The sequence below is a fragment of the Tamandua tetradactyla genome, chromosome 7 (assembly GCF_023851605.1).
Source record: "Tamandua tetradactyla isolate mTamTet1 chromosome 7, mTamTet1.pri, whole genome shotgun sequence".
NCBI classification, from domain to species: domain Eukaryota; kingdom Metazoa; phylum Chordata; class Mammalia; order Pilosa; family Myrmecophagidae; genus Tamandua; species Tamandua tetradactyla.
Window position 1 is genome coordinate 114,860,566 of NC_135333.1, and position 26,989 is coordinate 114,887,554.

Consider the following 26,989-nt stretch of genomic DNA (forward strand, 5'->3'; position numbering starts at 1 on the left):
AGTCAGATGATAATCTTGTTTCCTCCTATACTCAAATGCTCAAAGGATTTTTTTTCTCAATCCAAGTTGTTTTACTGGAATGTGTCTTGGGGTTGATTATTCTGGGTTGATTATTCTGGGTTGATGGTCTCAGGTAAACAGTGTTTTAGTTCAGTATGTGATTTATTTTTCAGAGAAGTTTTCCTAAATTAGTTTTTAGTATTTTTTCTGTCCCTTTGCTTTGATTTTTTTTGAGAATTCCCATTATATTAGATCTTCAGTATTTGTCACTTCTCTTGATACTTATCATCTTTTCAGTATTTAAATATTCTACCTCTCACCTGTTTTCTTACGGGATTTTCTACTGGGTTTATTTGTTCTTGTATTCCAGTTTAGTTCTTATTTCCAATCTTTCTTGAGTTCTGCCACTTCCTTTTTATGTTTCTCTAATTCTTGTTTATGTTCTTTCATGTCTTATACCATTTTCTGAGTGTTTTTAGCTCCTTTATTTTGTAGACATATCTTCTTGGCCTGCTTTTATTTTATGTAGGGAAATTTTGCTTGTTCTTTCTCCTTAACTTTGTATGGGATTTGATCTAGATATTATGCAAAAATTATACCAGATTCAATTTATGTATCATAGGGTTATTATTTAACATTATCTTTATTACATCTGTATCCCTTTTCTTTCCCCTTGTAAACCCTTATTCACAAGGACACGTTATAGAATTAGAATAGCCTATACCCAGTGGTTTTATCCCACTTTAACACACACAGCAGTTTCTTAAATTTTTAGGAGTAGGCATGTTCAGTAGTTTTTAAAACGTCACAGATTCATCTGTTGTTTTCATGTAGCGTTTTTAAAAAATGTCTTGGAGTTGTCTGTAATGGCGCCAGTGAGGCCGGCAGCAAGGTGGGAAGTTGGGAGTTTTGGGTCACGTTACGAAGGAGTTTCTCTGGTTGGGTGCAAGAATAAGAACGTGAAACAGAAGAAGTGGAATCCTAACCATCTGAAGGTCCATGCTGGGAGTGTCCATGAGGGGCAAGGCTTTGCTTTTTGAGGAAAACTGAAGATTCAGCAAAATTACAAGAAGTTACTGTGGAAGACAAAAAAGGCTCAAGCATCACAAGAATCCCAGTTCACAGATCAATATCCTGATTATCTGAAACATCTCTATTTGGCTGAAGAGGAGAGACTTAGAAAGCAACTTTAAAAAGTTGACCAAACTTCCTCTGAAAAACAAGTTGACTAACCTTTGCCAGGACAATGTAGCATTGATCTGGCTTTATCTGAAGAACAATGTAACATTGACCAGCCTCTACCAGCCACCCAAAGTATCAAAGCAGTAAATTCCATTGCTACTTCAAAGAAAAATAAAAAGAAAACATCAAATCAAAAAGCACAAGAAGAGTATGAACAGGTACAAGCTAAGTGTGCTGCTAAGAAACAAAAATTTGAGAGAAGAAAACAAGAGAGAGGAGAAGCTCACAGGCTCTACAAAAAGAAGAAAATGGAAATGTTCAAAATATTGAGCAAAAAGACTAAAAATGTTCAACCAAATTTGAATTTACAAATGGAGTATCTTCTTCAAAAAATACAAGAAAAAATTAAATAAGACATTTTGTCATTAATCAAGGGTTAAAATATCTGCTGTCTCTCTCTTGGGTTCCTTTGATTTAATGCATCGGTTTTTAGTTTCCTAGCTGCTAAAGCAGATACCTCACATTGGGTTGGCTTAACAACAGGAATTAATTGGCTCACAGTTTCAGAAGCTAGAAGACTTGCTTCTTCCCAGAGTTGGCATCTTCTGGCTGGCCAGCAAACTTTGGGGCTCCTTGGCTTTTCCATCATGTGGCAGTGCACATGGTGGCACATTTTCTTTCTCTTCTGAGTTCCATTAACTTCCAACTTTTGGCAACTCCCTGTGGCTTCTCTTTCTGTCTCGAATTTCCTTTACATATAAGAACTTCAGCAATATTGAAGTAAGGTTTGCTTTCATTCAGTTTGGGCATACCTTAACTAATAACATCTTCAAAGGCCCTATTTACAAATGGTTCTCATGCACCAGACCAGGGGTTAGGACCTAAATGTGCCATTTGTGGGGGCATGATTCAGTCCCCAGTAGCCTCCTAATAATTGAATAATTTTTCTCAACATAAATTGAATTGCTAAGTAATCTGAAATGTCACAAATATATTTGTTCTTATAAAAGAAATTTTTCTATATGAGCTCTACATAATATAATTTCTTTTTTATTTGCCTCTGAAGAAAGGTTGATGTGAGGAACTGAAAGAACCATCTGTTTCTTTCAGGCTCAAATGCTCAAATATGTAACATTTTGGTATCAGGAAATTTGTGTGAAATAAAATGTTTGAAAGTTAGGGAACAGAGATTTCAATGATGCATTTCCATGAAATGTTTTAATTTGGGAATCCGCTATTAATGGTTTTAAATTCATTTTAATGATAAGGGAGTCAAAAACTTCCTTGGGCTTTGTATATCTGTTTTTATTTTGAATTGAGTACATGTTACAGGAAATATACATGTAAAGAAGATTTTACTCAGAACTAGGTGCTGAAACTACCTTCCCCCACCTTATAAGGATGTGACCGTCCTAAAGCAGTTTGGTTTAAGAACTTCAGCTGATATCCCATTCCCTTGAATGGAAGCACATAGCTTATTTGTTGAAGAGCTTTTAAATGGCTATGGAAATGCAGCATTGTCATAGCAAGAATTACGTTTTCCATATCTTGTAGGATCCTATAAACTAAGAACATTGTTGCTAGAACCTCTTACTCCTCATGGTACCCTTATGAGCCAAGAAGAGCTACTGAGATGCTTCTGCTCCTGCCCTGTGTTGACCACTTGGATTCATTTCAAAATGAGAACAGCTTTACTGTAGTCATTACAAGCTAAAGGACTGTACAATAACTGTGATATTTATAACTCATATCACGTAAAATTTTAAAATGGTAACAAATGCTGCCTGAAATTAAATTAAGGTTTTAGAGAAAAAAAAATGTCTTATGAGATTTCCCGAATTTGTTTCCCTCTCTGATTTCCTCTAGATCTTTTTTCCTTTATTTCACTTTCAGCATTTTCTCCTCTAGAGGTCCCTGCCCTCAAAAAGAACCCTAGATAGATTCAGAAATTCAGATGCTAAAGTATTCTAAGCCCATCAAACTCTCTATTGGAATGGACAAAAACCTTGCCAGTTTTAGCTGCTTTTCTCAGATAAGCCCACCATACTTTCTAGAGTCTACCTGTGAGCCACTTTGGAGTTCATTCTTGAGCCTTAGTGCCTCCTTCTGCTTTGTCTCACAGAAGCTTATTGCAGGGCTGTGGCCGTTTATCCCCGCCTTCTTGTCTTTGGAGGATATACCTTGGTTTTGCTGCATATGTTGTCCTTCGGTTAATTTTGTTGTTTTTTTAAACAAAAAAAAAAAATTTTTTTTGCCTCTTTGTTTTTTTAAAGGCAAAATGAATAACAATGATCCATCTTTACAGGGCTATTGTAAGGATTAGAAATAATACATGTTAAGAACCTACTTACAGTACTTAAACAATTTAAAAAATGGTAGCTAAGGAATTCTGGGGAAGACAGTGGTAGAAGTATAGTTTTAGATTTTTTCTTTGTAAAAGAAAACAAGTAATAAAATCCTATAGGGAAAAGAAAATTAATTTGTATATTTAGTCACTATCATTATATACTCTAGGCATTCCTAGATTATACTATCTCAGTCTTTATTGTCAGTCTTTCTTTCTGATTTCATTTGTGCCCCCAGCCCTCCTCTCTCTATCATTCTCACATTCAGCTTCATTCAGTGTTTTAACATAATTGTATTACAGTTAGGTAAAAATTGTGCTGTCCATTTTTGAGTTTTTACATTCAGTCCTATTGCACAATCTGTATCCCTTCAGCTCCAATTACCCAATATCTTACCCTATTTCTACCTCCTGATGGTCTCTGTTACCAATGAAATTCTCCCAGTTTATTCACTAATGTCAGTTCATATCAGTGAGACCATATAGTATTTGTCCTTTTGTTTCTGGCTAATCTCACTCAGCATAATGTCCTTAATGTTCATCCATGTTGTTACATACTTCATAACTTTATTCTGTTTTATGGCTGCATAATAGTCCATCATATGTATATACCACAGTTTGTTTAGCCACTCGTCTGTTGGTGGACATTTTGGCTGTTTCCATCTCTTCGCAATTGTAAATAATGCTGCTGTAAACATTGGTATGCAAATGTCCATTTGTGTCCTTGCCCTCATGTCCTCTGAGTAGATACCTAGCAACGGTATTGCCGGATCATATGGCAATTCTATATTTAGCTTTTTGAGGAACCACCAAACTGCCTTCCACAGCGGTTGTACCATTTGACATTCCCACCAACAGTGAAAAAGTGTGCCTGTTTCTCCACATCCTCTCCAGCACTTGTCGTTTTCTGTTTTATTGATAATGGCCATTCTAGTGGATGTGAGATGATACCTCATTGTGTTTTTGATTTGCATTTCTCTAATAGCCAGGGAAGTTGAGCATCTCTTCATGTGCCTTTTGGCCATTTGTATTTCCTCTTCTGAGAAGTGCCTGTTCAAGTCTTTTGCCCATTTTGTAATTGGTTTGTGTGTCTTTATGTTGTTGAGTTGAGCAATCTCTTTATAAATTCTGGATACTAGACCTTTATCTGATATGTCGTTTCCAAATATTGTCTCCCATTGTGTAGGCTATCTTTTTACTTTCTTGACGAAGTTCTTTGATGTGCAAAAGTGTTTCATTTTGAGGAGTTCCCATTTCTTTCTTTCTTTCTTTCTTCAATGCTCTTGCTTTGGGTATAAGGTCTAGGAAACCACCTCCTAGTATAAGATTTATAAGATATTTCTCTACATTTTCTTCTAACAGTTTTATGGTCTTAGATCTAATGTTTAGGTCTTTGATCCATTTTGAGTTAATTTTTGTATAGGGTGTGAGATATGGGTCCTCTTTCATTCTTTTGCATATGGATATCCAGTTCTCTAGGCATCATTTATTGAAAAGACTGTTCTGTCCCAGGTGAGCTGGCTTGACTACCTTATCGAAGATCAATTGTCTGTAGATGAGAGGGTCTATATCTGAACACTCTATTCTATTCCATTGGTCAGTATGTCTATCTTTATGCCAGTACCATGCTATTTTGACTACTGTAGCTTCATAATACGCCTTAAAGTCAGATAGCATGAGACCTCCGACTTCATTTTTTCTCTCAGGATACTTTTAGCTATTCGGGGCAACCTGCCCTTCCAGATAAATTTGCTTGTTGGTTTTCTATTTCTGAAAAGTAAGTTGTTGGAATTTTAATTGATATTGCATTGACTCTGTAAATCAATTTAGGTAGATCTATTTGTTTTTAAGTCAATGTTGGTAGCTTTGTGTTTCCAAGACTTTTCTATTTCATCTAGGTTATCTCATTTATCGGCATTCAGTTATTCCTAGTATCCTCTTATAGTCCTTTTTATTTCAGTGGGATTGGTAGTAATATCCCCATTTCATTTCTGATTTTATTTATTTGTATCCTGTCTCTTTTTTCTTTGTCAGTCTATGTAATGGTTTGTCAATTTTATTTATTTATTCATTCTCTCTTATTTTTTTAAACTTAATTTATCTTCACTTTAATCTTTGTTACATCCTTCTGCTTGCTTTGGGTTTAGCTTGCTCTTCTTTTTCTAGTTCTTCCAGTTTTGAGGTTAGGTATCTATTCTGTAGACTTTCTTCCTTTTTTAGGTAAGCATTTAGAGCTATAAATTTCCCTCTCAACACCATCTTTGCTACATCCCATAAGTTTTGGTATGTTGTATTTTCATTTTCATTCACGTCAAGATACTTCTTAATCTCATTTCTGATTGTTCTAGTTTGCTAGCTGCCAGAATGCAATATGCCAGAAACAGAATCACTTTAAAAAAGGGAAATTTAATAAGTTGCTAGTTTACAGTTCTAAGGCCGAGAAAATGTCCCAATTAAAACAAGTCTATAGAAGTGCCCAATCTAAGGCATCCAGGGAAAGATACCTTGGTTCAAGAAGGCTGATGAAGTTCACAGTTTCTTTCTCAAGTGGAAGGACACATGGCAAACACATTCAGAGTTTCTCTCTCATCTGGAAAGGCACATGGCGAACACGGCATCATCTACTAGCTTCTCCTGCTGGCTTCCTGTTTCATGAAATTCCCAGGAAGGCATTTTCCTTCTTCATCTCCAAAGGTCGCTGGCTGGCTGGTGGACTTCTGCTTCTCGTGGCTATGTCATTCTGCTCTGCTCTCCCTGAATCTCTCATTCTCCAAAATGTTTCCTCTTTTATAGGAATTCAGAAACTTATCAAGACCCACCCAAATGGGTGGAGACATGTCATCACCGAATCCAGTTTAACAACCACTCTTGATTAAATCCCATCTCCAGGAAGATGATCTGATTACAGTTTCAAACATACAGTATTGAATAGAGATTATTCTGCCTCTATGAAATGGTATTTAGATTAAAACATGGCTTTTCTAGGGGCATACATCTTTTCAAACCAGCACACTGATTTACTGTTTAACCCATTGGTTGTTTAAAAATATGTTGTTTAGTTTCCAAATATTTGCAAATTTTCCATTTTTCCCCTCTATTATTGATTTCTAGCTTCATTCTGTTGTGATTGAAGAACATAAATTGTATGATTTCAATATTTATAAATTTATTTAGACTTGCTTTGTTACCCAATATGTGGTCTGTCCTGAAGAATAATCCATTCAGGAAAAATGCGTATTCTCTTTTTATTGGGTGAAGTGTTCTATATATGTATTAGGTCTAGATGGTTTAGAGTATCCTTCAAGTTTTGTAGTTCCATATCGATCTTCTGACTAGATTTTTCTATCCATTACTGAGAGTGGTGTGTTCAAGTCTCCTACTATTAATGTAGAATCATCAATTTCTCCCTTCAAATCTGTCAGCATTTGCTTCATATATTGGGGGGGGGGGGCTCTCTTGTTAGGTGCATGTATATTTCTAATTGTTATATCTTCTTGTTGAATTGTCCCCTTTATCACTTTATAATGACCATCTTTGTCCCTTGAATGATTTTTGACTTAAAGTCTATTTTAACTGATATTGGTATACCACCCCAGCTCTCTTTTGAGTACTACTTGCATGATATTTTTTCCCCATCCTTTCACTGTCACCCTACTTTTATCTTCAAACTTAAGGTGAGTCTCTTATAGATAGCATGTAGGAGTGTCATACTTTTTTTTATCCATTCTACCAATCTTTGCCTTTTGGCAGGAGAATTTTATCCATTTACATCTAAAGTCACTATTGATAAAACAGGATTTTATTCTACCATTTTGTTATTTAGCCTTTGTAAGTCTTATACATTTTTGCCCCTCACTTCTGTTAATGCCTACTTTTATATTTACTTGATTTCTGTGTTGTCCTATATTGAGTGAATTCTCATTTCTATCTGGATATATTTTTCATCTATTTTTCTTGTGGTTACCATGTGTAAAAATTCCACTTCCTAAATATAATAGTCATATTTGGTTTGATAGTAACCTGACTTCAATAGCATACACATATACTTTTTTCCTATACTCCTCTGCCCCCCATCTTTTTTTGTATTTGTTACCACTTATATCTTTGCACATTGTATTCTTTTTTAAAAAATATTTCTATTGTAAACTTAACAAACAAACATACAAACATTCTATACATGGTGTATAATCAATGGCTTACAATATCATCACCATGTTGTGTATTTCATCACCATGATCTTTTTTTTAACATGTGCATCTCTCTAGCAAAAGAAATAAGGAAGAAAAAAGAAAAAACTCATACATACCATACCCCTCACCCCTCCCTCTCATTGATCACTAGTGCACATTGTATTCTAAAACCATAGATTTATCATTATTTTTCAAGAATTTGCATTTTAATTTTTATAGGAATTAAAAGTGGAGTTGTATACCAAACAATACACTACAATAATACTGGTATTCATAATTACCCAAAGGGTTACATTCACCACAGGTCTTTAGTTCTCTATGCCGCTTTCAATCACTGTCTCATTTCCTTTCCTTTCAGTCTGAAGAACTCCCATTAGCATTGCTTGTAGGGCAGGTCTAGGGGTGATGAATTCTGTCAGCTTTTGTTTATCTGACAATGTGTTAATCTCATTTTCATTTTTGAATGAAAGTCTCATCGGATATACAATTTTGGCTGGCATTGTTTTCTTTCAGTATGTTAAGTATTTCAGCCTACTGCCTTCTTGCCTCCGTAGTTTCTGATGAGAAATCACAACTCAATTTAATTGGAACTCCCTCATACATAGCCTGTTGCTTTTCTCTTGCAGCTTTCATAACTCTCTCCTTGTCCTTTCCATTCGATAGTGTGATCAATATATGTTTTCGTTTGCTAATGCTGTTGGAATGCAATATACCAAAATGGGTTGGCTTTTATAAAGGGGATTTATTAAGTTATGAGTTTACAGTTCTAACGCCATAAAAATGTTCAAACTAAGGCATCCAAAGAAAGATACCTTGACTCTAATAAAAGGCCGATGACATTCAGTGTTTCTCTGTCACATGGAAAGGCACATGGCAATGTCTGCGGACTTTCTCTTCTGGCTTCTGGTTTCAAATGGCTTCCCTGGGGGCATTTTCTTTCCACATCTCCAAATGTCTCTGTCTGTGTCAGTTCTTAGCTTTTTCCAAAATGCTTCCCTCTTAAAGGACTCCAGTAAGCAGATTAGGACCCACCTTGAATGAGCAAAGATACATGTCCATGGAAACCACTTAATCAAAAGGTCCCACCCACAACTGGGTGGGTGACAGCTGTAAGGAAAGAATTAAATCAAAATGTCCTACCCTAAACAATGTCTGCCCCCGCAAGATTGGATTAGGATAAAGAATATGGCTTTTATAGGGTTCATAACAGTTTCAAACTAGCACAATATAAGACAGGGTATATTTTTCTTCATGTATATCTTGTTTGGTATTTTCTAGGCTTCTTGGATGTGCACATTCATGTCTTTTGCTAAGTTTGGGAAGTTCTTGGTCATTATTTCTTTGAATATTCCTTCTGTCCCTTTCTCTCTTTCTTTTCCTTTTGTGATTTCCATAATGCATATATTGGTGTGCTTGACTGTGTCCCAGAGGTGTTTTAGGTTATTTTTCCTTTGAATAATTCTTTTTTCTTTCTATTCTTCATCCTGACTCATTTCAAGTGTCTTGTCTTCAAGTTCACTGATTCTTTTTTCTGCCAGCTCCAATGTGTTCTTGAAATCTTCCTGGGCATTTTTCATTTCAATTATTGTGGTCTTTAATTCCTAGTGGTTCTGTTTGGTTCCTTTTTCAAATTTCTATCTCTTTACTAGGACTCCATATTGCTCATTCATTGTTTTCCTGATATCTTTTAGTTCTTTCTCTGTATTTTCCTCTATCTCCTTGAGCATTTTTATATGTACAGCATGTTTAATAATATGCACTATGCAAAAGCTTTGTGTTGCTGTTAGCGACATCTATACCCACCCACCCTCCTTATTCACAAGTGTACCTCTACTAAACACAATTACATCACTAAGCCTGTTAGTTTGAAAAAGTCTTAAATTTGTTCAAACTGAAACATCTTTGTATAGAGGTTCCACTCATTTGTCTTGGCATTATAGACTTCCACTGTATTCAAAAATTCATTGCCATCAAATCCTCCCACTGCATAAATGGTATTCCCTACCGTTGCAATCCCAGCATTGCTCCTTGGTGATGTCATGTTTCCCATCATCTTCCATTCATTTCTAGTTGGATCGTACATCTCCACACAACTGATGGCATGAGAACCATCAGAGCCACCATCTACAAACAATTTTCCATCAAAAACAGCTACTCTAGCTCCTCACCTAGCCACATTCATAAGTGCAATTAAAGTCCAGGTGTTATTTTCAGAATTGTGAAGTTCTACTGTGTTCAAACAATTCCAAGACTCTGCATCTCCTATTATGTACAAATAACCACCAAGCTCACAGTCTACAGACTGGTTTCCACGGATGTTAAGAGGAGCACAACTTGTCCACGACTTTGTTATGGATCAAATACATCACAATTTTTCAGTCCTTTTTGAACATATGGATCAGAGCCACAGATGACATATAATTTCCCATTCAGAGCACACATTCCTGCATTACAACAGTTAGTTCTCAATTCTGGAACAGGAATCCAGCCATGTATGTTTGGATCATACATCTCTTCACAACTCAGGTCATCTGAATGGCCATTTGATCCACCTACCACATAGAGCTGGCCCATGAATACAGCCATTTGAAATCGGGCTCTTGGTGTTCCTCTCTGTTATAGCCACCTGCAGCTATAAGTCTGCCATTCATCTCTTCTGTTTCCAGACCAGATCATATGTACTGCATAGGAGACATGGGCTTTTCTATTAGTTCATCTGGTTGAATCTCAAAGCTTAAACTCTTAATTAGTCTTGTTGTACTTGTTGGTGAGCTCTGTGGACTGTTTCACCCATGAAGAAAAATTACACAGAGTATACCATCCAGCACAGCCAGGCACGAGTAAGTGTTATTTGAAATCTTTCCCAAAGCAACTGTTTTCTACTCATGCTTAGGGCTTTGTACTGTAGCATTTGGAGAAGAGAGACATCCAGTGGAGCTGCTACTTATCCGCTTATGGCCACTCTCATGTGGTGGCTTTTTCTCAGACTCTACAATGTGTGCCTGCACAAACTGAATGTGGTCATCATCACTGCCAAACACCTCAGCCTGTCCATCTAGTAGATTCCCATCAAGCAGCTTGTGATCAGCTGAGTAGTACGAGGTTTGAACCTCTTTCATCAGCTCTTCAAGACTATCTCCATTCTCCCAGATACTATGCTGTACCCAGTTGATTACCTTTGTATACAATTTGCCATTGCTAAGCAAGCAAACATTATCTTCTAGCATTACCTCCAACTTTAGTCTTGGAAATTTAAGAAACTCTTCCTCTTCTGAAATTTGTAACAAATGCTCCTGAATATAGGCATCAACCTTATTCAACAAACAGGAGTCTCCCATACAACTTGTGAAATTTCGGTAAGAGACGCAGCTGGTAGCATCCATTCTAGACAGTAAATCATCATCACAAACGTGCTTTACTCGGTCCATCTTCAGCCTTTTTTGTCGCAGAATATACATCTTTTACTAATTCCTCATCAGCTTTCAACTGAGCAGTATAGGCATAATTCAGTAAGACTTCAACAGCTTCTGGGTTGAGATCATCGAACTTAACATTAGAAACTCCATGAGGATCACTATCAGTATTAAAGATTTCAAATGAAGAGAGACTACAGCAAGCCAGGACTGCTCTGTGTGCTAACATCTCATGGCCACAGACCTAAAATCCACCATTACAGAATTGGCCACTTTTCCCCAGGGCATTTAATTTGGCAACTCAATAAAATTTTCATCTTCAAACATTACGTATCCATTGGGAATCATTTTTCCTTGTAAATTTGGCTATTATACTGGTGAGAAATTTATTTCTGGGAGGTCTTAAATAATCTAAGGACACAGGAGTGCTAAAATGCAGTACTAGTTGAAGTATGAAGCCAAGTGGTTGAAGAGAAGGCAAATGTGTCTTAAGCTCTAATGGTGATTCCAAAATGATCAGGCTTGAAAATGATGTAATCGACTTCTTAAGAGCTATAGACATGAATTTCTTCTGTGATAATCATGCATCATAATCTGGTTCCTCTCTGAAGAGATAAAAATTCATTCTGGGAGCTTCAGTGGGGAGCAGGAGGAAGCGGGCGGGAATGGGAAAGAACTTGGAGCTGACGTGGGGGGTGGGGTGGGGCTACGATCTATCGATCCATCCGGTGGGAGGATCAGCGGCCAGTCCAAGAGCTGTGAGCAGTGCGGAGTGTCACCGGAGGTTGGCAGGGAAGCGCTCGCTGGCACAGTAGCAGAAGGAGCAACTGCGCCGAGCAGCCCCGAGTGCCGGATGGCCACGCGCGTCCGGGAGACACTGCCTCCTTGAGCATTTTTATGATACATTTTGTTAAGTCTTTGTTCAGTATGTCCACATTCTCATCTTCTTTGGTGGTGCTTTCTGGATTTTTTCCCTCTTCCTTTGGACGAGCCATCACTTCCTGATTCTTTTTTTTTGTCATGTATTCTTTTGTTGCAACTGTACATTGTAATATTTTAAAATGTTAACTCTGGGATTTATGCCTTGTGTTGTCTGTTTCTTGATATTATAAGCAGCTGGTGATAAGACAGATTTTCTTGTGCTTCAGTGCTCTTACCAGGAAGGTCTGCCTAAGGTGAATGCAGTGTGCATGGTTTTCTGTCTTTCTGGTCTGTGTTGTATCCTGGGCTCTTGCTTGTTAGTTGTTTTGGAGCTCCCTGTTCACAGAAGTTTGGTGCCCCTCTGTTTCCCAGGAGACAGACTTCCCTCTCCTGGGTATTTGAAGCCAGTAGGTCTTTGCCCCAGATTGTCTGCTTCTATGCTTGTTATACTCCTTTCATTATCTCCAGCTGCATTTGTCTAGAGGACAAATTCTGGGAGGGGGGCACACTGGAGGGGACTTTCCCAAGTCAGTCTTTCCCACCAAAAACAGGGTCAGGGACCCATAAAGGGGGCACAGACTGGCTCTAAAGTGTCCCTGGGAATGGATCAGGAAGGGCACCAAGAGCTTTTCTGACAGCTCCCCAAAGCTGAGCTTTTCTAGCCTGCCCTGAAAATGCAGCCCTTCAACTAACTGTCCCTCACAGCCCTGAAGAAGTGCAGCATCCTTAAGTTTCCACCTCTGTTGCCACTGCAGTCCTGTATGGGTACGGTTGAAACAACAGTTGCCCTCAGAGTCAGGCCCCCAGTGATCCAAAGTCACTAAGCAAAGCCATGATCAGTGATCAGCCATACCCATCCTGTTATGGGGAATAGGAATTTTATATCCCTTTCTGTCACCACTGAGCCAGCCAGGGGCTGAACCTCTTGGCAGCCAGTCAGGAGAATGGGGGATGGGTGCCAGTGGGTGCTAGCAGCTGCTGCACAAAGAAAGAAATTTATTGTCTGTGCCAGTTTGAAGCTGTTATGTACCTCAGAAAAGCCATGTCTTTTTGCTGATCCAATCTTGTGGGGGTAGCCATGTTTCTTTTAATCCTCATTGAACGTTGTAGGGTGGAAATCCTTTGATTGGACTGTTTCCATGGAGATGTGACACACCCAATTATGGGTGTGACCTTTTGATTAGATGGAGATGTAACTCCACCCATTCAACATGGGTCTTGATTAGTTTACTGAAATCCTTTAAAAGGGGAAATATTTGGAGAAACCTCAGATGAAGATGCCTACACAGACATTTGGAAATGCAGAAACCCCAGGAGTCGCCAGGAGTTGAAAGAGCCAATATTGCTTCAGAGTCAACAGAGATACAGACATTTGGGGATGCTTGGAGGACTAATAGAGAGAGAGGATGCCTACATATGGATGTTTGGAGATACAGAGCCCAGTAGATATCACCATGTGCCTACTCATGAGATGCTAAGCAAGCTGAAACCCAGAGTTGTGTCCTGGAGGAGGTAAGTGAAGGCCCACAGACACTTAGAGAGGAAAGCACTGGCATCAGAAGCCGGAAGCAACAGTACCAGGAATGAGGACCAGATATCCTTCTCTGGATGACTTAGTTTGGTCATTTCTATGGCCTTAGAACTGTAAACTTATAATGTAATGAATTCCCTTTGAAAATACATTCCGTTTCTGGTGTGTTGCATTCCAGCAGCTTCAGCAAACTAAAACCGTTACTTTAACTGTTTATTGTATATAGCCATACTAACTTTCAGGTCTGTAGCACTCCATTTCTGGGTCTTAGCTGTCATGGAGTTACCCAAAGTTCCAGGGAAATGCCTGCTGATACACATATAGCTCAGTGTCTCAGAATCTAGAAATACACTTACAACATCAATCTAAGTGTGGCTGCTGTAATGGCTTACAATCTAGACTCCAATTTTCTTATCAAGTATTTTCTGAAAGAGACCTTAGCATACTTGTTCTTTTGTTTCTGGCTTATTTTGCACAACACATCATCCTCAAGTTTTATTCAATTCATTGAGTGTGCCTCTCGATGTCCTTCCTTTTTGTAGCCACTCCATGTTCCATCACAGGGCAATTCAGTATTTAGTTTTCTGAGGAACCGCCAAACTCTTCCACAGCAGCTATCCTATTATACATTCCCACAGGCAGTACATGAGTGTTTCAATTTCCCCACATCCTCTCCAACATTTGTAATTTTCTGTTTGTTTAATAGCAGCCATTCTTTTTTTTTTTTTTTTTATTAGGGGACTGTGGTAATGGAGTGAACTGAGAAACACTTCTCCCAGATTTCGTGTCCTTGCTTTCTTTGATTCTCGTTTCATTCTGGTTTGTGCAAGTTTAGTACATTTTTCTATTTTGCTTAATTGGTTCAGTAAACAGAATAATATTTTGCTTGTTTCAGGCTAATATTGAATCTTCTGACAAGCTTCAGGGGTCATTGCTCAGGTCTGGGTCCTTTAATTTATTTTTTCTTCCTTGTCACAAAACCCAAGGATTCAACCTATTTCATTTCTTCTTTTTTTTTTTTTATTTATTTATTTTTTATTAATTAAAAAAAGAATTAACAAAACAATTAGAAATCATTCCAATCTACATGTACAATCAGTAATTCTTAATAACATCACATAGTTGCATATTCATCATTTCTTAGTACATTTGCATCGATTTAGAAAAAGAAATAAAAAGACAACAGAATAAGAATTAAAACAATAATAGAAAGAAAAAAAAACAAAAAAAACAAAAACAAAAAACCTATACCTCACATGCAGCTTCATTCAGTGTTTTAACATAATTGCATTACAATTGGGTAGTATTGTGCTGTCCATTTCTGAGTTTTTATATCCAGTCCCGTTGTACAGTCTGTATCCCTTCATCTCCAATTATCCCTTCTCTTTTTTTTTTTTTTTTTTTAATTAACGGAAAAAAAGAAATTAACCCAACATTTAGAGATCATACCATTCTACACATGCAATCATTAATTCTTAACATCATCACATAGATGCATGATCATCATTTCTTAGTACATTTGCATTGGTTTAGAAGAACTAGCAACATAACCGAAAAAGATATAGAATGTTAATATAGAGAAAAAAATAAAAGTAATAATAGTAAAATCAAAACAAAACAACACAAAACAAAACAAAAACCTATAGCTCAGATGCAGCTTCATTCAGTGTTTTAACATGATTACTTTACAATTAGGTATTATTGTGCTGTCCATTTTTGAGTTTTTGTATCTAGTCCTGTTGCACAGTCTGTATCCCTTCAGCTTCAATTACCCATTGTCTTACCCTGTTTCTAACTCCTGCTGAACTCTGTTACCAATGACATATTTCAAGTTTATTCTCGAATGTCCGTTCACATCAGTGGGACCATACAGTATTTGTCCTTGGTTTTTGGCTGGATTCACTCAGCATAATATTCTCTAGGTCCATCCATGTTATTACATGGTTCATAAGTTTATCTTGTCTTAAAGCTGCATAATATTCCATCGTATGTATATACCACAGTTTGTTTAGCCACTCTTCTGTTGATGGAGATTTTGGCTGTTTCCATCTCTTTGCAATTGTAAATAATGCTGCTATAAACATTGGTGTGCAAATGTCCGTTTGTGTCTTTGCCCTTAAGTCCTTTGAGTAGATACCTAGCAATGGTATTGCTGGGTCGTATGGCAATTCTATATTCAGCTTTTTGAGGAACTGCCAAACTGCCTTCCACAGTGGTTGCACCCTTTGACATTCCCACCAACAGTGGATAAGTGTGCCTCTTTCTCCGCATCCTCTCCAGCACTTGTCATTTTCTGTTTTGTTGATAATGGCCATTCTGGTGGGTGTGAGATGATATCTCATTGTGGTTTTGATTTGCATTTCTCTAATGGCCAGGGACATTGAGCATCTCTTCATGTGCCTCTTGGCCATCCGTATTTCCTCTTCTGAGAGGTGTCTGTTCAAGTCTTTTTCCCATTTTGTAATTGGGTTGGCTGTCTTTTTGTTGTTGAGATGAACAATCTCTTTATAAATTCTGGATACTAGACCTTTATCTGATATATCATTTCCAAATATTGTCTCCCATTGTGAAGGCTGTCTTTCTACTTTCTTGATGAAGTTCTTTGATGCACAAAAGTGTTTAATTTTGAGGAGTTCCCATTTATTTATTTCCTTCTTCAGTGCTCTTGCTTTAGGTTTAAGGTCCATAAAACCGCCTCCAGTTGTAAGATCTGTAAGATATCTCCCAACATTTTCCTCTAACTGTTTTATGGTCTTAGACCTAATGTTTAGATCTTTGATCCATTTTGAGTTAACTTTTGTATAGGGTGTGAGAGATGGGTCTTCTTTCATTCTTTTGCATATGGATATCCAGTTCTCTAGGCACCATTTATTGAAGAGACTGCTCTGTCCCAGGTGAGTTGGCTTGACTGCCTTATCAAAGATCAAATGTCCATAGATGATAGGGTCTATATCTGAGCACTCTATTCGATTCCATTGGTCGATATATCTATCTTTATGCCAATACCATGCTGTTTTGACCACTGTGGCTTCATAATATGCCTTAAAGTCAGGCAGCGCGAGACCTCCAGCTTCGTTTTTTTTCCTCAAGATGTTTTTAGCAATTCGGGGCACCGTGCCCTTCCAGATAAATTTGCTTATTGGTTTTTCTATTTCTGAAAAATAAGTTGTTGGGATTTTGATTGGTATTGCATTGAATCTGTAAATCAATTTAGGTAGGATTGACATCTTAACTATATTTAGTCTTCCAATCCATGAACACGGTATGCCCTTCCATCTATTTAGGTCTTCTGTGATTTCTTTTAGCAGTTTTTTGTAGTTTTCTTTATATAGGTTTTTTGTCTCTTTAGTTAAATTTATTCCTAGGTATTTTATTCTTTTAGTTGCAATTGTAAATGGGATTCGTTTCTTGATTTCCCCCTCAGCTTGTTCATTACTAGTGTATAGAAATGCTACAGATTTTTGAATGTTGATCTTGTAGCCTGCTACTTTGCTGTACTCATTTATTAGCTCTAGTAGTTTTGTTGTGGATTTTTCCGGGTTTTCGACGTATAGTATCATATCGTCTGCAAACAGTGATAGTTTTACTTCTTCCTTTCCAATTTTGATGCCTTGTATTTCTTTTTCTTGTCTAATTGCTCTGGCTAGAACCTCCAACACAATGTTGAATAATAGTGGTGATAGTGGACATCCTTGTCTTGTTCCTGATCTTAGGGGGAAAGTTTTCAATTTTTCCCCATTGAGGATGATATTAGCTGTGGGTTTTTCATATATTCCCTCTATCATTTTAAGGAAGTTCCCTTGTATTCCTATCTTTTGAAGTGTTTTCAACAGGAAAGGATGTTGAATCTTGTCGAATGCCTTCTCTGCATCAATTGAGATGATCATGTGATTTTTCTGCTTTGATTTGTTGATATGGTGTATTATATTAATTGATTTTCTTATGTTGAACCATCCTTGCATACCTGGGATGAATCCTACTTGGTCATGATGTATAATTCTTTTAATGTGTTGTTGGATACGATTTGCTAGAATTTTATTGAGGATTTTTGCATCTGTATTCATTAGAGAGATTGGTCTGTAGTTTTCTTTTTTTGTAATATCTTTGCCTGGTTTTGGTATGAGGGTGATGTTGGCTTCATAGAATGAATTAGGTAGTTTTCCCTCCACTTCGATTTTTTGGAAGAGTTTGAAGAGAATTGGTACTAATTCTTTCTGGAACGTTTGGTAGAATTCACATGTGAAGCCATCTGGTCCTGGACTTTTCTTTTTAGGAAGCTTTTGAATGACTAATTCAATTTCTTTACTTGTGATTGGTTTGTTGAGGTCATCTATGTCTTCTTGACTCAAAGTTGGTTGTTCATGTCTTTCCAGGAACCCGTCCATTTCCTCTAAATTGTTGTATTTATTAGCGTAAAGTTGTTCATAGTATCCTGTTATTACCTCCTTTATTTCTGTGAGGTCAGTAGTTATGTCTCCTCTTCCATTTCTGATCTTATTTATTTGCATCCTCTCTCTTCTTCTTTTTGTCAATCTTGCTAAGGGCCCATCAATCTTATTGATTTTCTCATAGAACCAACTTCTGGCCTTATTGATTTTCTCTATTGTTTTCATGTTTTCAATTTCATTTGTTTGTGCTCTAATCTTTGTTATTTCTTTCCTTTTGCTTGCTTTGGGGTTAGCTTGCTGTTCTTTCTCCAGTTCTTCCAAGTGGATAGTTAATTCCTGAATTTTTGCCTTTTCTTCTTTTCTGATATAGGCATTTAGAGCAATAAATTTCCCTCTTAGCACTGCCTTTGCTGCGTCCCATAAGTTTTGATATGTTGTGTTTTCATTTTCATTCGCCTCGAGGTATTTGCTAATTTCTCTTGCAATTTCTTCTTTGACCCAGTCGTTGTTTAGGAGTGTGTTGTTGAGCCTCCACGTATTTGTGAATTTTCTGGCACTCTGCCTATTATTGATTTCCAACATCATTCCTTTATGGTCCGAGAAAGTGTTGTGTAAGATTTCAATTTTTTAAAATTTGTTAAGACTTGCTTTGTGACCCAGCATATGGTCTATCTTTGAGAATGATCCATGAGCACTTGAGAAAAAGGTGTATCCTGCTGTTGTGGGATGTAATGTCCTATAAATGTCTATTAAGTCTAGTTCATTTATAGTAATATTCAGATTCTCTATTTCTTTGTTGATCCTCTGTCTAGATGTTCTGTCCCTTGATGAGAGTGGTGAGTTGAAGTCTCCAACTATTATGGTATATGAGTCTATTTCCCTTTTCAGTGTTTGCAGTATATTCCTCACGTATTTTGGGGCATTCTGATTCGGTGCGTAAATATTTATGATTGTTATGTCTTCTTGTTTAATTGTTCCTTTTATTAGTATATAGTGTCCTTCTTTGTCTCTTTTAACTGTTTTACATTTGAAGTCTAATTTGTTGGATATTAGTATAGCCACTCCTGCTCTTTTCTGGTTGTTATTTGCATGAAATATCTTTTCCCAACCTTTCACTTTCAGCCTATGTTTATCTTTGGGTCTAAGATGTGTTTCCTGTAGACAGCATATAGAAGGATCCTGTTTTTTAATCCATTCTGCCAGTCTATGTCTTTTGATTGGGGAATTCAGTCCATTGACATTTAGTGTTATTACTGTTTGGATAATATTTTCCTCTAACATTTTGCCTTTTGTATTATATATATCATATCTGATTTTCCTTCTTTCTACACTCTTTTCCATATCTCTCTCTTCTGTCTTTTTGTATCTGACTCTAGTGCTCCCTTTAGTATTTCTTGCAGAGCTGGTCTCTTGGTCACAAATTCTTTCAGTGACTTTTTGTCTGAGAATGTTTTAATATCTCCCTCATTTTTGAAGGATAATTTTGCTGGATATAGGAGTCTTGGTTGGCAGTTTTTCTCTTTTAGTATTTTAAATATATCATCCCACTGTCTTCTAGCTTCCATGGTTTCTGCTGAGAAATCTACACAAAGTCTTATTGGGTTTCCCTTGTATGTAATGGATTGTTTTTCTCTTGCTGCTTTCAAGATCTTCTCTTTCTCTTTGACCTCTGACATTCTAACTAGTAAGTGTCTTGGAGAACGCCTATTTGGGTCTAATCTCTTTGGGGTGCGCTGCACTTCTTGGATCTGTAATTTTAGGTCTTTCATAAGAGTTGGGAAATTTTCAGTGATAATTTCTTCCATTAGTTTTTCTCCTCCTTTTCCCTTCTCTTCTCCTTCTGGGACACCCACAACACGTATATTTGTGCGGTTCATATTGTCCTTGAGTTCCCTGATACCCTGTTCAAATTTTTCCATTCTTTTCCCGATAGTTTCTGTTTCTTTTTGGAATTCAGATGTTCCATCCTCCAAATCACTAATTCTATCTTCTGTCTCTTTAAATCTATCATTGTAGCTATCCATTATTTTTTCTATGTTTGCTACTTTATCCTTCACTTCCATAAGTTCTGCGATTTGTTTTTTCAGTTTTTCTATTTCTTCTTTATGTTCAGCCCATGTCCTCTTCATGTCCTCCCTCAATTTATCGATTTCATTTTTGAAGAGGTTTTCCATTTCTGTTCGTATATTCAGCATTAGTTGTCTCAGCTCTTGTGTCTCATTTGAGCTATTGGTTTGTTCCTTTGACTGAGCCATATTCTCAATCTTTTGAGCGTGGACAGTTATCTTCTGCTGCTGGCGTCTGGGCATTTATTCAGATTTCTCTTGGTGTTGGACCCAGCAAGGTTGTAATATTTTTCTGTGAAATCTCTGGGTTCTGTTTTTCTTATCCTGCCCAGTAGGTGGCGCTCGTGGCACACGTTTGTCTGCGGGTCCCACCAGCAAAAGGTGCTGTGGGACCTTAAACTTTGGAAAACTCTCGCCGTCCTGGGGGTTCGCTAGCTGAGGCGGCTTGAGCCGGCCCGGGGTCCGAACGCAGGGAGGGTTGCTGGTCGCCGCAGCCAGGGAAAGAGCCCGTCCGAATTTCCTAGTCGGCCCTGGGCAACAAGCGTGGCGGGAGGGCGCCAGCGGCAGCGGCCCGCCCGAGAGAGTGCACGTTCCCCGGGAGTCACGGGTTTGGAAGGGGCCTCCCCCACCCGTCACCGTTCTCCGCGGCCTGGGGGTTTCCGATCCAATTCTTTCAGTTGGTCCGGGGGCTGCGCGTGGTGTGGGCGCCAGTCGCCTTGGTTTCAGGGGACCACCTCTCCAATTCTCCCAGCCGGCCCGGGAAGGGGGAAGGGAGTAACTCCGGCCGCTTGCCACCCCGCCCGGTAAGGCCCGCGCGCCTCGGCGATCTCACCCGAGCTGCTTCTCTCAGCCAGCCAGCCGTTCCAGGATGGGGTACGCTGTCTTTTTTATCTCTGTTGTGGCTTTGGGCGCTTTCTGTATCGTTTCTACTCCCCTAGTAGGTGTCCTGGAGAAGAAACTAAGATCCGCGCGTCTTACTAAGCCGCCATCTTACAGGAAGTCCTCAATAGCAGCCATTCTTACAGGTATGAAGTGATATCCCACTGTCTTCTTTTTTTTTAAATTAAAAAAAATTTTTTTTAATTTATTTATTAATTTAAAAATTAAGAAACCAAATAAAACATCAACATACATAATCAGTAACTCACATCATCATTTAGTTGCATATTCATCATTTCTTAGAACATTTACATTAATTCAGAAAAAGAAATAAAAAGACAATAGAAAAAGAATAAAGCGAACACAGGAAAGAAAAAAAAAAGATTATACCTATCATACCTCTTACCCCTCGCTTTCATTGCTCACTAGCATTTCAAACTAAATTTATTTTAGCATTTGTTCCCCCTATTATTTATTTTTATTCCATATGTTTTACTCCTTTGTTGACAAGGTAGATAAAAGGAGCATCAGACACAAGGTTTTCACAATCACACAGTCACATTGTGACAGCTGTATCATTATTCAATCCTCCTCAAGAAACATGGCTACTGGAACACAGCTCTACATTTTCAGGCAGTTCCCTCCAGCCTCTCCATTACATCTTGAATAACAAGATGATATCTACTTGATGCATAAGAATAACCTCCAGGATAGAAATAGGGTAAGATATTGGGTGATTGGAGCTGAAGGGATACAGACTGTGCAACAGGACTGGATACCAAAACTCAGAAATGGACAGCACAATGCTACCTAACTGTAATATAATTATGTTAAAACACTGAATGAAGCTGCATGTGAGAATGATAGAAGGAGGAGGGCTGGGGACATATTGAAATCAGAAAGAAAGATAGATGTTAAAGATTGAGATGGTATAATCTAGGAATGCCTAGAGTGTATAATAATAGTGAAATGTACAAGGTACAATTTTAAAAATGTTTTTGCATGAGGAAGAACAAAGGAATGTCATTATTGCAGGGTACTGAAAATAGATGGTAATTAATATTTTAAAATGTCACCTTCTATGTGAGACTAAAGCAAAAAATGTTTATTTGTTACAAAATTAATATTTTGACTAGTGCATATCCTAATATAACTTATGTAGATAGTTTGATTGAATGCCATAAGTACTTGGAATCTCAGGTAGGACATGAGATTTTGCTGGTTTGTCCAGAGTGATGCCCCAATGAATCCCAGAGTGATTCGATCAGTGAGTGGAAAAGTATCTGCAAAGCCCCCTTCAGGGAGTGGTGAGAACGGAGAAAAATTCAACTTCCCCAACTTGAATTCTTGATATTCTCACAAACAGTGTGGACAACCAAAGCTATAGGCTGAGCCCCCAGTCTTGGGGTTTGTTCATATGAAACTTAACCCCACAAAGGATAAGTCAAGCCTACTTAAAATTAGCCCTAAGAGTCACCCCCAAGAGAGCCTCTTTTGTTGCTCAGATGTGGCCCCTCTCTCCAGCCAACACAACGAGCAGTCTCATCACCCTCCCCCTCTCTGCGTGGGACATGACTCCCAGGGGTGTGGACCTTCCTGGCAACGTGGGACAAAGATCTTGGAATGAGCGGAGACTCAGCATCAAGGGATTGAGAAAAACCCTAGAATGAACTGAGATTTAGCATAAAGGGATTGAGAAAACCTTCTCAACCAAAAGAGGGAAGAGGGAAATGAGACAAAGTGTCAATGGCTGAGAGATTCCAAACAGAGTTGAGGGGTTATCCTGGAGGTTATTCTTATGCATCAAGTAGATATCATCTTGTTATTCAAGATGTAATGGAGAGGCTGGAGGGAACTGCCTGAAAATGTAGAGCTGTGTTCCAGTAGCCATGTTTCTTGAGGAGAATTGAATAATGATATAGCTGTCACAATGTGACTGTGTGATTGTGAAAACCTTGTATCTGATGCTCCTTTTATCTACCTTGTCAACAGAGAGTAGAACATATGGAATAAAAATAAATAATAGGGGGAAGAAATGTTAAAATAAATTTAGTTTGAAATGCTAGTGATCAATGAAGGCAAGGGGTAAGGGGTATGATAGGTATAATCTTTTTTTTTTTCTTTCCTGTGTTCATTTCATTTCTTTTTCTATTGTCTTTTTGTTTCTTTTGCTGAATTAATGCAAATGTTCTAAGAAATGATGAATATGCAACTAGGTGATGATATTGTGAATTACTGATTATGTATGTTTTATTTTGTTTCTTATTTTTTTAATTAATAAATAAAATTTAAAAAAAAGAATAACCTCCAGGATAAACTCTCGACTCTGTTTGGAATCTCTCAGCCATTGACACTTTGTCTCATTTCCCTCTTCCCCCTTTTGGTCGAGAAGGTTTTCTCAATCCCTTGATGCTAAGTCTCAGCTCATTCTAGGGTTTTTCTCAATCCCTTGAAGATCCTACTGCTTTTAAGTGACCTTTTTCTTGACTTGGCTCTCAATCTATTACTACAATCTTTTAATTGTTTTCTGGGACTTTTAAGAAAGATGTTTCTACTAGTTGTTGCTGGTGGTTCAAAGCTTCTGTGGAGGCACATAGCTCTGAAACATCTCTTTCTGCCATCTTCTTCAGGGATGGGGCCTCCTCTGATCAGGTATTTCAGATTACTGGGATGTGAAGTTGGTGGGCTCTGTGAGTTGCTATGCTAGTTTGAAATTTTCTTGTACCCCAGAAAAGCCATGTTCTTTAATCCTTATTCAATATTGCTGGGTAGGATTTTTTTTTATTGTTTCCATGGAGATGTGACCCATCCAATTGTGGGTGGCTACTTTTGATTAGATGGCTCCAATGTTGATGTGTCTCCACCCATTCAAGGTGGGGTTGCTTACGGAGCCCTTTAAGAAGGAACTATTTTGGAAAAAGCTTCAGTGCTGACAAAGCCCACACAGCCGGAGATCTTTGGAGATGCAAAAGAAAAACACCCTCAGGTAACCCTCATGAAATGAGAAGAGAAAGCTAGCAGATGTTACCATGTACCTTTCTAGCTGAGAGAGGTATTCTGGACCCGTATGTCTTTTTTAAATCAAGGTATCTTTCCCTGGATGCCTTAATTTGCATTTTTATAGCCTTATGACTATGAACTTGCAACTTAATAAATTTCCTTTTTAGAAGCCATTCCATTTCTGGTATATTGCATTCCAGCAGCTTTCACAAACTAAAATAGTGGCCATTGTTCCAGTGCCCCTCAGGGAACAGTGGCATTGGAGGCAGTACTTTTTTTTTCCTCTTTTCTTTTTCCATTCCCCATTTGAGAGCAAAAAGAGTTTGGAAAGCCACAAACTGATGACTCCAGTCCTTTACAACAATAAAAAAAAGGACCTAGCAATTCCAAAAGAGTAAGAGAACTAGATTTTCCTGAACAGTAACAACATTCCCTGAATGCCCAGTTCTCAACAAAAAAATTGCAAAGCACACAAACAGGAAAGTATGGACCATTCAGAGGGAAAGAAGAATTTGCCAATGTATGAGGACCTCATACATTAGAACTATTAGTCAAAGACTTTAAGTTATTTGTCTTAAATATTGTCAGTGAGCTAAAGGAATCCATATGAAAAGGCCAAAGGAAATTAAGAAAACATTGTCTGAACAAAATAAAGAAATAGAAATTATAAAAATGTGCCAAACAGAAATTTTGGAGCTGCAAAATAAATAACTGATAGTAAAAAAGGATTTGCAAAGTCCCCTTGGTGAATGGTGAGAAAGGGGGAAAATTCAACTTCCCCAAGTGGAGAAATCTGGATAGTCTCACAAGCAGTGGGGACAATTAAAGTAGTAGGCTGAGTCCCCAATCTTGGGGTTTGTTCATGTGAAACTTAACCCCACAAAGGATAGGTCAAGCCTACTTAAAATTAGGCCTAAGAGTCACCCTCAAGCGAACTTCTTTTGTTGCTCAGATGTGGCCTCTCTCTCCAGCGAACACAACAAGCAAACTCACCTCCCTCCCCCTGTCTACGTGGGACATGATTTCCACGGGTGTGGACCTTCCTGGAAATGCAGAACAGAAATCCTAGAATGAGCTGGGACTCAGCATCAAGGGATTGAGAAAACTTTCTCAACCAGAAGAGGGAAGAGGGAAATGAGATAAAATAAAGTGTCAATGGCTGAGAGATACTAAGCAAGTCGAGAGGTTATCCTGGAGGTTATTCTTATGCATTAAACAGATATCACCTTGTTGGTCAAGGTGTAATGGAGAGGCTGGAGGGAAGTGCCTGAAAATGTTGAGCTGTGTTCCAGTAGCCATATTACTTGAAGAGGATTGTATAATGATATAGCTTTCACAACGTGACTGTGTGATTGTGAAAACCTCGTGTCTGATGCTCCTTTTATCTATCTTTCAAAGATGAGTAAAACATATGGAATAAAAATAAATAATGGGGGAACAAATGTTAAAAGAAATTTAGTTTGAAATGCTAGTGATCAATGAAAGGGAGGGGTAAGGGGTATGGTATGTATGAATTGTTTTCTGTTGTCTTTTTATTTATTTTTCTGATTGATGCAAATGTTCTAAGAAATGATCATGATGATGAATATGCAACTATGTGATGATGTGAATTACTGATAATATATACAGAATGTAATGATCATAATTAAGAATGTTTGTGTTTGTTATATTTTTTAAAACATTTAAAAATTCATAAAAAAGAAAAATAATAACTGAAACAAAAATATCATTAGACAGATACACCAGCAGATTTCAACAGGCAGTATAAAAGATCAGCATTTGAAGGAAGATAAGACAATTGAAAAAAAAATGAAACAGAAAAATGAACAAAGCCGGAGGTTCCTGTGGGACACCATCAGAAGGACAAGAGAGAGAGAAAGGGGCTGAAAAAGTACTTGAAGAAATATGGGCTGATTCTTATGCAAGATTCAGTTAGACGTTGCTATCTACCATAACTTGCCAAGCCACAATCAAAACCATTCCTGCCAACCCTAAAGAACACCTAGGGCATTATATAAGATTCTACAAAGGTCCATGCACTAGGGTAACTTTCGAGGAACCTACAACTTTCAGTTGGTTTTCCCTGGAGCAGACAAGTCCTGAAATGCAGAGGGGCCAGCCTCTCCAAAATATTAACCAGTTCCATCCGCCATCCCATATTATCAACAGCCCCTTCCAACATGAAAAGTTGTAACTGGCATAGCCCAAATACCCCTTAGGAGTGGGAGAAAGATCAAAGGTAATGGTGGAGTTATACAGAGAGGGTAGGGTTTAACAAATGAGTATGATTGCTGATTCATTATATCGATATTTCTTTTTGTCTTTAGTGTCTTGGAGCAACTATAAGTAAAAACTAAAATTGTGGAACTGTAACCCATACCAGACTCTGAAATCTGTCCTACACCTAATTGTTGCAGTGTCTTTTGAAATTTATTGCTTTTTTGTAAAGATGTTATTTTTCACACACACACAATGCTGATTGTGATGATAAAAAAAGAATAAATGAGGTAATACTTTAAAACAAAACAAAACAAAAAAGATATATGAGCTGAAAACTTCCAAAATTGGTTGAGAGACATAAATATATACATCCAGAACATTCAACAAACTCCAAGTAGTATAGACTTTCAGAGATTTATGCTAAGACACATTACAATGAAACTGTAAATGAAGAGCAACAAAAGAAAGAATAGATCAAATTGACTTTAACGAAATTAAAAACTTTTATGAATCAAAGGACATTATCAAGAAGGTGAAAAGACAGCCTATAGAGTGGGAATAAATATTTGGAAATCATATATCTGATAAGGGTTTAATATCCAGAATATAAAGAACTCCTGCAACTCAATAAGAAAAAGACTAACAACCCAATTTAAAAAAATGGGCCAAGGATTTGTATAGACACTTCTCCAAGAAAGATATTTAAATGGCCAATAAGTATATGAAAAGATGTCAACACCATTAGCTATTAAAGAAATGCAAATTAAAACTGAAATGAGATACCACTTCACTCCTCCTAGGATGGCTATTATTAATAAAACTGAAAATAACGTGTTAGGGAGGATTTTAGAAATA

The 26,989-nt window shown here is 37.7% G+C and overlaps 2 pseudogenes; one reads left to right on the forward strand and one right to left on the reverse strand.

The window, feature by feature from the left end:
• Positions 1-687: 687 nt before the first annotated feature.
• Positions 688-1,595, forward strand: LOC143690591 (thyroid transcription factor 1-associated protein 26 pseudogene; annotated as a pseudogene).
• A 7,997-nt stretch (positions 1,596-9,592) lies between these two features.
• On the reverse strand, positions 9,593-11,477 carry LOC143690592 (influenza virus NS1A-binding protein pseudogene; annotated as a pseudogene).
• Positions 11,478-26,989: the final 15,512 nt, after the last annotated feature.